At 50.4% G+C, this 9,617-nt stretch overlaps 1 protein-coding gene across 9 annotated transcripts in view; it reads right to left on the reverse strand.

The window, feature by feature from the left end:
* The window catches only part of fra (neogenin protein frazzled), a 503,762-nt gene that overhangs the window by 198,080 nt on the left and 296,065 nt on the right, over positions 1–9,617 (reverse strand). The window lies entirely within an intron of this gene.

Genomic DNA, 9,617 nt, shown 5'->3' on the forward strand with positions numbered 1-9,617 from the left:
ATCTCTGGTTAAACCTGTAGTGACGCGATAGCTACATCTGGCCGAGTGGAACTTGCTCAGTTGAATTGCAGAGTCCGTCTTTCGCCGCTCTGTTTCTCTGGGCGTTCCTTCTTCATCTTCGTCCCACTTGACACGGCGGATGCGCGCAGCTGTGGCAGCAGCTCGGTTTGCCGGCGCGCCGCACCGCCGGCAGCTCCTCCGCACCACGTGACAGCGTGGCGGCGCAGCCACGCTGAAGGAGCGAAATGCTACCGTAATGTAGCTATCGCTACAAAATGAACCGGAGAGAGCATCGTTACATAAAGCGCCTTAGTTTCGGTTTTGCGAACGAAGCCATTAATGAACGACATCTGCTGTATGCGAACGCGACAAAATTAACGGTATAGTTAAAGGACTACAGACACCAAAAATTTTGGTTTCGTTTTACTTTTTGTAGTGATACGCGAGACATCAGCATACACGTCTTACGCACCACACAGTATTCGCAGTTGCTGCTGCAGTTGCACGTGAGGCATGAAACAGTGCGACATAATAGCTGTTTCGTCCTTTTAAAATGACTGACAATGAATGAAAGAGCAGCTATTAAACTGATGCTTTTTTACGCCTCAAATGAGACATATCGAACTTTGACGTCGCACCCGTCGTTCGGCGGTTGAAACCGAAGTAGCACCAGAGAAGAAATTCATTAATTCATAAAGCGGCTGCCGGCGAATGCCACGTGTTGCGTAAGACATACATACTAATGGCTTAAGTGTTCATGCAGAGAACAAAACACGCAACCAAATATTTGGTGTCTGCACCCCTTCAAGTAACGAGAGCAGCGAATCGCAGAATAAATAAGTTGTGTGTGGCTATTATACTCGCTGTCAACGCTCCAGACACTACTCATCATCACTGCACCAGTGAACGCTATTGACGGCTCGCAGATGTGTGACCTATGTTAAACTAGCAAATTCCCTAGCAATAATTCTCGCTCATTTAACTCAAGTCATTACATCACACAGGTAGCGTTCTTCGTAACAGCTCTGGTTGATAGGGCCGTTTCTCCGACGCGGAACGTTGTCTACAATCCTTTGCAGTGCAGCTGAGGCATTGTTACATTCTGTTATGCCGTCACAATCTGTAACCAGACGCAGATTTTGTATATGCAGTATTTGCCAGGGAGTCCTCACCTGCTTGGACTCGTAGTGAGTGATTCCTTTTTAGAAACCCAGAGAGACGTTCAGCTTATCGAGTTCACTATGCAGTGACCTAGGAGGACTGAAAGCGAAATGCCATAGCATTAGAATCTGTTCACGCCATCAGCGGAAGTGACATCAATTCTTTTGAGACAATGGGAATTATTCGCTCTTGAGGCGTCACTTCCTTCCTGCCAATGGGCGAATTTCATAACCAACGACACATTGTTTTTTTTTCCTGATAAGGCTTTTAATGCTAACGCGTTACAAAAAAAATTATCCGCTTCCTCTGCTAACTTCACTGCATTTTTTTTAGAGCGAGAGCGCTACTCCTCCGCGTACAACTTCCGATTTCGATGTGGATCAGTGACCTTGAACGCCTCACAAGGTCAAACCGAACTTAACTGCGTGGTGGTATGGCGCAAGCTATGGTGGTATGAACACGTGATCATACGACTATGACCACTGGGTACCTGACCGCCACCTTTGACATTGACATTTGATTTGAGACAGCGGGCACCGCATCGACAATGACCTCCAATGCCTCACAAGGTCAAACCGAACTTAACTGCGTTTTGGTATGGCCCAAGCTACGGTAGTATGACCACGTTATGACAAGACTGACCATTGGGTACATGACCTTGACCTTGGAATTTGATTTGAGACAGTGCAGGCCATGCTTAACAGAGCTTTCGCTCCTACATAACTAAGTTCAAGCCATGTTGAACCCCCAGCACATTTTTTTTTTTCAAAACTGAGGCGAGAGACTAAGCTAATATCGAATACTGAGCTTCACAGCTGCATGCAGGCGGCTGCTATCTACAGTTTTAGTGAACTGGTGCACCCCACCTATCATGTTCGCGCTCCGCTGCCGTCCTCCGTTCAGCCGCAGGCACGTGCGGACTTCTAGAGTGACAAGTCTCTATCCCTGCATTTGCGTCTATGCAAGCAGTACACAGGCACAGCGGGGCGCTGCATGCTGCAGTGCGCATGTGCAGGAGGGGCGTTTTTTTTTTCTGCACATGCCCACTGGCGCCACGCTATGCCTCTCATCGATTGAGTCCCCAAAGGTCTCTAGTGACGGCCCTTCGGTCACACGAGTTTATCCTGCTCGCAGCTTCGGCGATGAAAAAGAGAAGGGGAAGAAAGGAGAGGCCCGTTCCAACCAGGGGCCCGACAGGACTGGGGCCGCCAGGTGTTACGCCTCCGAGATAGTCGCCGTCTCGAGAAGCACATCTCGGGTTTCGAGGGCCTCACGCCTATGTGTGCGCTTCCTGGGGAGGTCGGGGTGCAACAATCCGTCGGGCACCTCAAGAGCGCCCTCGTGCGTGAACCTCGAGAGGGAAGCAAGGGTGGGCCCGCCCTTGACTGCGCGTCTTCACTCCCGAGACTGCAATATGCGCATACTGCAGAATGCAGGGAAATCCAGGGGTGCTGCGCATGTAGTCTTCGTGGCTTCATTGGTCACAGGAACGAATGGCTCGGCTCGGCTGCAAGTATACGGATGACGCGCGCGCACCGGATCACGCGCAATATGCCGAGGAACTCGTCAGAAACAAACCTGTCGTATCCAAAGCCCCGCAAAAGGAGTAGCGAGTGCAAATAGGCGCTTGCGAGCTCAAGTAGCCTTGAGCTTTCTATATATCAGATACATTTATGAGATAGTGAAGGAAGCAATCATCTCACGTAGTTCAGCTGTGGCGCGTTACACTAATAGTTCCACTCTGAAACTGTATTTTTTTCCCTTTTCGTTTGAAACTTTCTCCGCAGGCTGTCAAGCTACGCCGACGGCTTCCTTCCATTACATCGAAGAATGGACATCTGCATCCTGGAAGACAACGATGGGTCAGAGTTCCACGGGAAACCGAAATCTCAGAAGCCGTCTCTTTATATCGGTCGAGTATGTGCATGCGCTCCGGCTTTGACCTAACGGTCTTCCTAAAGACCCAGGGCACGTTCATAATGCTTTCTTCTCATTAAATAAAAAAAAATCCTTGCACTTACGTTTAAGTTTCATTCCTAACTTCTGTCCAGAAGGCAAGTAAGTGTCAGCTCTCTGAGACGGGTGTAATATATATACTCTGTATTAAGATCACTCATTGCAAAACCTAGCCCTCATGACGAAACAACCAGAAATATTCTCGATAGAGTTGTTGCATTAATTAGTAGCACCTGTATTGACCTTGAATTTCGCTAATGACGTACCTGCAGCACGTGCTTTTTATCGGTTCTGAAATTAGACTTATTTGCTAATTTAAGTAAGTACTGCAATTAAGTTCTGTCAACAAACACGCGCGCGCGCACGTACATGCATTGTAAAGAAGAAAATGCACAATCCTGAAAAGAAGAAGATGAGCATGCTCCTCAGTAGCACTGCCATCGTCCCGAATGTCTGTGCTCGACTCGGATCGTTTTCGCCGCTGCTCCCGTTCTCCCAGCTCCTTTCATATACATAACATATAATCTTTTTCTATTCTTCGTATCGACAGAAACGGCGAAATGTTGAAAACACACAGCTCTTATACCACATCTTAGTTTCCTAGACATGCCAACGTCAAACCCGGCGAGTGCAGAGGAGGCCGACTAGCTGAAAGCGGTGCCCAACCGGCCGACATCTGAGCGATTGAGGCGAACATCAAGCACTCCGGTGCGACAGCACAGAAACACTAGGTCGACCGAAAGATACCTTAACCGTATACAGGAAACAATCAAACTATGCGTGAGTAACGGAATAATGATTTCTCTCCAGTGTCCGCTAAAGAGAACTGTACGCTACGCGCCGGTCAGAAGGCGGGGAAAAAAAATAAGATAAGAACACCCTGTAGCCAAGGCCTTTTAAAAGGTAGTACGATAAGCCTTGGACAGCTTGCCCCCTTTTTACTCCCATATAGGCGTATTTGTGTCCATTGAGTGCATGCACATCCTCCTCCCGCTAAAAGCCTCGAGGTTTATGCCGTCGCGAAAAGGTATCCGGGACTAGCTAAGCAAAAGCTACAAGCGCCGGAGGTCGGTATAAGGTTCGCAGCATCATCAATCATATTTTGGCCGCAAGGAGCCACCGTCGGCCCGGCTGGCTCGTGACACGCTAGAAGAAAAAAAGCTTGGCGGAAAAGGCGACGTCCGGGCATGCGTGTACCAGCACAGGTCGATGCGTTGTCGTAGTCGATTTGCTTGTCGCGCGCGCAGAGAAGCAAGGCAGGGAAGGAAAAACGTTTGCCGGCAGAGACACGCGGACACGCATCGGTGACTGTGATCGACTGCGAAGAGAGAAGGTAAAGGTGAGGGGCTATAAGGCGCAGTGCGGGCGCAGTCTCAAAAGGAAGCAGTCGGCCGCATTTCACGACGCTGCCTTCTCCCACACCGCGCCATGATGTAACAAAGGTTTCATTCAATGAGCGGAAAAGTGCGATGACGACACAACTGCAAACACATTGACGTGTCGGACAGGCGATGTAGGCTAATACGATCGGAACTGGCCGTTCCAGCTGGAAGAGTGCTGTCGACCATTGGCGGACCATTCAAGGAGGCGCAGGACAGATCGGGACCAGCGATATTCAAGCTTTGGCCAACGAATCGGGCCGCATCGAGAGGTGCGCAAGCTCGTGTAGGCGACCGGAGGGCGGGGCTAAAGATATGACGTGGAGGCCCTGCACCCGTCTGCAGGAGCGTGAGCCAATAGCGTGATACCCAACGTCGTCGTCCTCGGAAGCAGACGACAACCCGAATTACTTTTAGGTCGTCGTAATAATTTATGAGATGAAATGAAGAAATATATACTGAAAAAAGCTTTTGCGTGGCATTTACTACGTTAAAGAAATGCAAAGGACATTTTTGTTTCCCTTCAAATGGAGCGCAAAACACCAAGTTGTATCGTCTGCTCAGGGGATGCATGGAGAATATAATTTGACCTTTTGCGGAAACCTGTAAGCCGTCTTCTCTGCAAGGCTTGTTTTCCAATCAAAAGGTCTTGAACCCAGACGGCACACACACATTCCTGGAAGGAATGAAAACTTCAGATGGCCGCACTCTATCTGCAGCAGAGTCTAGGCAGGAAAAGGACCGAGACCGTCCTTTGCAACAGTGCTGTGGGTTGTTCCTTGTTCTGCCTAGGAGCGCGGGGGAAGGGGGGGGGGGGGGTAGAATGTAGGAAGTTGAAGCGGCGGTGTTGTTCAACACGAAATTTTTAGAAAGTTTAGTACGAGGTAGCTCACTACTGCGGGCACAGGAACAAAGGCCAATTTCCTTCTTTTTGCTGACTAGCATCGTTGACTGCAATCCCCTTTTAAGGCGATAGCCTTTAATGGCTCATACTCGCGGTGAACGCGTCCATCCGTTACATCGGCACCTAGGTCACGTGGCGCCACGCTCGCGCCAGCTGCTCTCCTCTGTCATGAAATGAATTCAAGTGCGGCAAATTCAAATCAGTGCAATGAGTCGCAAACGGCTTTCGCCATCCCGTAGTTAAGAGAAAAAAGTGCCTCCAACGAATTTCCTATGATGTAGCATCTCTCGGGGCCATCTTGAAGTAAACTGGCGACATTCGCGAGTTTACTCAGAAGGGGAACTGACTCTTTCCGCTTCCACAAAGAATGCGAGAGTTTCGTCTAGCAACGAGACCTTTTGGTTGGAAAAGTGTGGAAATATACGGCGGGGGACAGGCTTCCGCCCCTGCCGCACTCCCACTCCGCGGATGCAGCGTTCCCGCTCGCTAACCGCGGATGGGGTTCATGCTCGAGGGGCAAAGGGAAGGGACGACACAGCGTTAACCCTCATATGCTATTTATTACACTTGCAATCATTACACAGAGCGGGTCAGCTAGCTACAAAACATCAACGAGGCATTCCTCGGAAATAGAAAGCTACGTAAGAACTTCCGACTTACCGGCTGGGGCAGGGGCGCGACTTCAGAGGTATCGGCGGCGAAAGTTTGTATGCGCCGACAATAGCGGCCGGGTTCTCCCGTGCGCGCCGCATTCTTGAGGCAAAGCCGTTCCCTAGCATTTGCTGGGGAAGGCGACCTGAGCGCGCGTTTGCTGCACTCGCTTCGCTGCATGGAACCAGAAGTCCAGCGGCAAGGCACACGGATCCCCGTGCGACTGCCGTGGAAGGTGACGAGAGCATGCGGCTCCAACCGCTTGCGACGCTGGCCGGATCCCGAAGAGACTCTGTCCGGTCCCGCAGAATTCCGCGTAACCTACGAGGTGGCGCTCCCGTCGCCGTTCCCTTTCCCCCATGAGGGAGACTTCCCTCCTCGCCCAGCCGGGGGCTGTCCGTCCCGACGGCCGACGATGAAGATGGGCCGCATCGAAACGGAGGGGGGAAACAGGTTCTCCACAAAAGAGAAGGCACACCTGCCACTCTGCCCATTTCCCAACCTTGACGTGACGTCACAGCATTCCTGAGCTCGTGGGTGCAATGCCCGAGCGGTATAACAAGAGGAGCTCGCGGCTGACTGCGCCGAGGGACCCCTATGCTGCAATGACTTGGTGAGCCACCGAACGCCTATTTTATCGGATAGGACATTCTTCCGTAGTGTGCTTTTGCCTCGCGTTAGGACAACGAACTATCTCCTAGCGTGCCCTGCCGTGGCTGCGACTCTGCGTCACGGGTTGGGGAAACGTGTCGCGTACGAGTAACGCCTGCGTGTAGCTGGCACGGAAGCTCGCCTTCCCGGCCGGCTGGACGCAGAGTGACCCCATAAAGTCCATCGTCGGATGAACGGTCGACGACGAGCTCCTCGTGCGAAGCACAAAACATCTATACTTTTGTCGAGACTATGGGAACAGCGTTCTGCACCGGCGTTCCGCGGCATATGGAGTGCGACTTTCGATGGCTGTCCCTCGGCTCTCAGCCAGCGGGCCGGCCGCCCGCTTTGAGACACCCCCGTAGTAATACATAGACGTGGAATACGGTACTGAAGGCGTTAGCTTCGCACTAACATGCATAGACACGCCGATGGCTACCGTCGTTCAGGAGGACGAACTTCACGGACTTTCAAGGCTGCGCTGCGGCCGCTTGCCGCATTTACCGTCAGAAAATGGCGTTACGCGTTTGTAGTGCGCGCCTTCTTTATTAGTCTGCTAGCCTACACTTCCAAATAAAGCGGTGTAGAAAGTGTAGTTCTCGTGCTGCACTACGCGTAAAAGAAATGCGTTCTTGTAGGTGGGCGGAGCTACACTTTCTGCACTGGCAAGGTTAAAAAATGGTCCTATTAGGGCCATTTTTTGTATTTCAGGGCGCCATGAGCGCTAAGCATACTTTTCACCCACAGTTATGTCTGCCTGCCGCAAACCCCTTGTTTGTAAACATGGTGTATTCGCACTCAGCCAATAATGTTTGCGCTCCGTAGCACGCTAGAAAATTGTTTTTATAGGCTAAAACCTTGAGTAACAAATGCCTGGTCCCGTTCGATGAACTGTTCCTGAAGTGGCATTCACGCACACGGCGGAGTGCGGTACCTTCTTGACTGTCAGCCTGGTGGAGGAAAACCCGCTTCTCCTAAACTATTCCGGACACCGCGGCACAAAAGAAACGAGAACTTAAGACTCTTCCTCGTTGATTTTAAAGTTTGCTGTAAAACACTGGCCTGTTGCGAACTGCGTTTCGCTATAGCTGACGGAAATAGACGAAAATAAAGTAGCTGTTGTCTCGTACCATAAGCGTTACGTTGCCAAGTAGCCAGTACCTGCTTCAGCCGTCCTGCAATCGCAACGTGAGCAGACGACCCACATCCGTACGCCGGGTAGAGAACATCAGCGCCAATTTTGTTGTCATGAGGCGGAGGCGTGCGGAACTACGCTTTGATTCTTGTCGATCGGAACACCTACAAATTTAGCCGACGTAGTAATGCCCCGATAGCCATAGAGTTTCTGTGGAGTCCGCTGACCTTTCCGCGAACTCGTTGATATTGTGTCCGCAGGGAAGGCCGCTCCAGTGGGGTCGGAAGTCCCCAACAAAGGGGCCCGTCCCGTCCCTGCCTCCCCTTCGTGCGGCGGACGTCCTCGTTTACGCCGCGCCGTCAAGGGGATGACCCGCCGGGAAAAACGCTAACCATGTACAGCTGTCGACATGTGGTTGTTAAGGGGTTGACGAGGTTTCGGGGGCGCACGAGATACGGCTGAGTATTAGCCGAGTGACCGCAAACCCACTATTCCCGTAACGACTGTGTTCGCCTCGCGCGGTGTATTCTGTAAACACTTTAGGGATCGTTTCGTCGCGTGTGCGAAAGAGATAGGAAAGTGGTAACGGCTGGGCCGTGGGTGCCGTGGGAGAGGGTGGTCGCGTTTGTGCTGTTTGTCTATTTGATTGCAACCTCTCCTTTCCCAAATGTTTAATCAGCACTCTTTCCCCAATTTGTGATTAGTTGGCGGAAATCCTTATTTTCCTTTCCCTGACCACTGATTGGCGAGATGGGTCGTTTGTTGTCTTATTGGTTGCTGTCCCCGCTAAGGGCGGAGACAGAGGGTTTAAAACCAAGCGCTCTGGGTTGAGCGGGGGCTGAATTCGTCTGATCCACGATTTAGTCATGTAAATAGTTTTCTCCTTGCTTTGTTTCTTCTCGTTTTTTTACCTATGTTGTAAATAAATAGTTAACCTTCTCCTTTCCTTGAGTAATGTGAATGTTTGCGAGTAGAACCACCGGTTCATCAAGAAACCCCGATTTCATCATCAAGTAGTTTCCTCTCATCGCCACCGGAAGGGGAAACTCAACTGTTTCTTACTATTAACTAGAGGGAAACCTGGCGCCCTCCCTATGGGAGTTTACATGGAGCTTCCTCGAGACCACCTGTACCACCGTGGGAGCTCTAAGCGCCATGGGGCGGAGAGCGTCCAACTGCAGAACTACAATTTTGGCCGAAAAAATATTAAAAAGAACGTTGTTCGATAATCAAGAATATCCTATCATTTAATATCCTGTCCATAAATCGTAACAAACGAGCAGGAAAGCATGTAAATTAAAATTTTGCTCAAAATAAGCAATGGCTTGCTCTCCTATTGGCCAAGCATTGCAGACCACAAAAGCCAATATTTGGTGCTTGACAGACGCAATTTTAAAAAGAAATATGTACTAAAAAAAGTTGTCGCATTAACAACTTAAAAGGTTTTTCCACTATATTTCAGAAAGCAAAAACCTTTTATTGGCGTCCTGTGCTGTTGCGTTTTCGCTACTATGACTTTTGCACACTACTTTCACGCCGAAGTCGTCTGCGCGCGGAGCGCGCCGTGGACGTATGAGACATCATTAGTAACGCCACTCTCTGTTCCTAAAAAAAAAAAAAACCTACTCTTCCGCACCAAGTAGCTCATCACCCCATGATGCTTTGCGCGCCCATGGAGGGGCAGGTGCAGCGCCGTTAGCTTTCCCTCTAGTCAATAGTAAGAAACTCTATGCAGATAGCCAAAAGAATAGTAACACGATAACAAAAATACGCTCACAGT

Source organism: Amblyomma americanum, chromosome 6 (genome assembly GCF_052857255.1).
Source record: "Amblyomma americanum isolate KBUSLIRL-KWMA chromosome 6, ASM5285725v1, whole genome shotgun sequence".
NCBI lineage: Eukaryota > Metazoa > Arthropoda > Arachnida > Ixodida > Ixodidae > Amblyomma > Amblyomma americanum.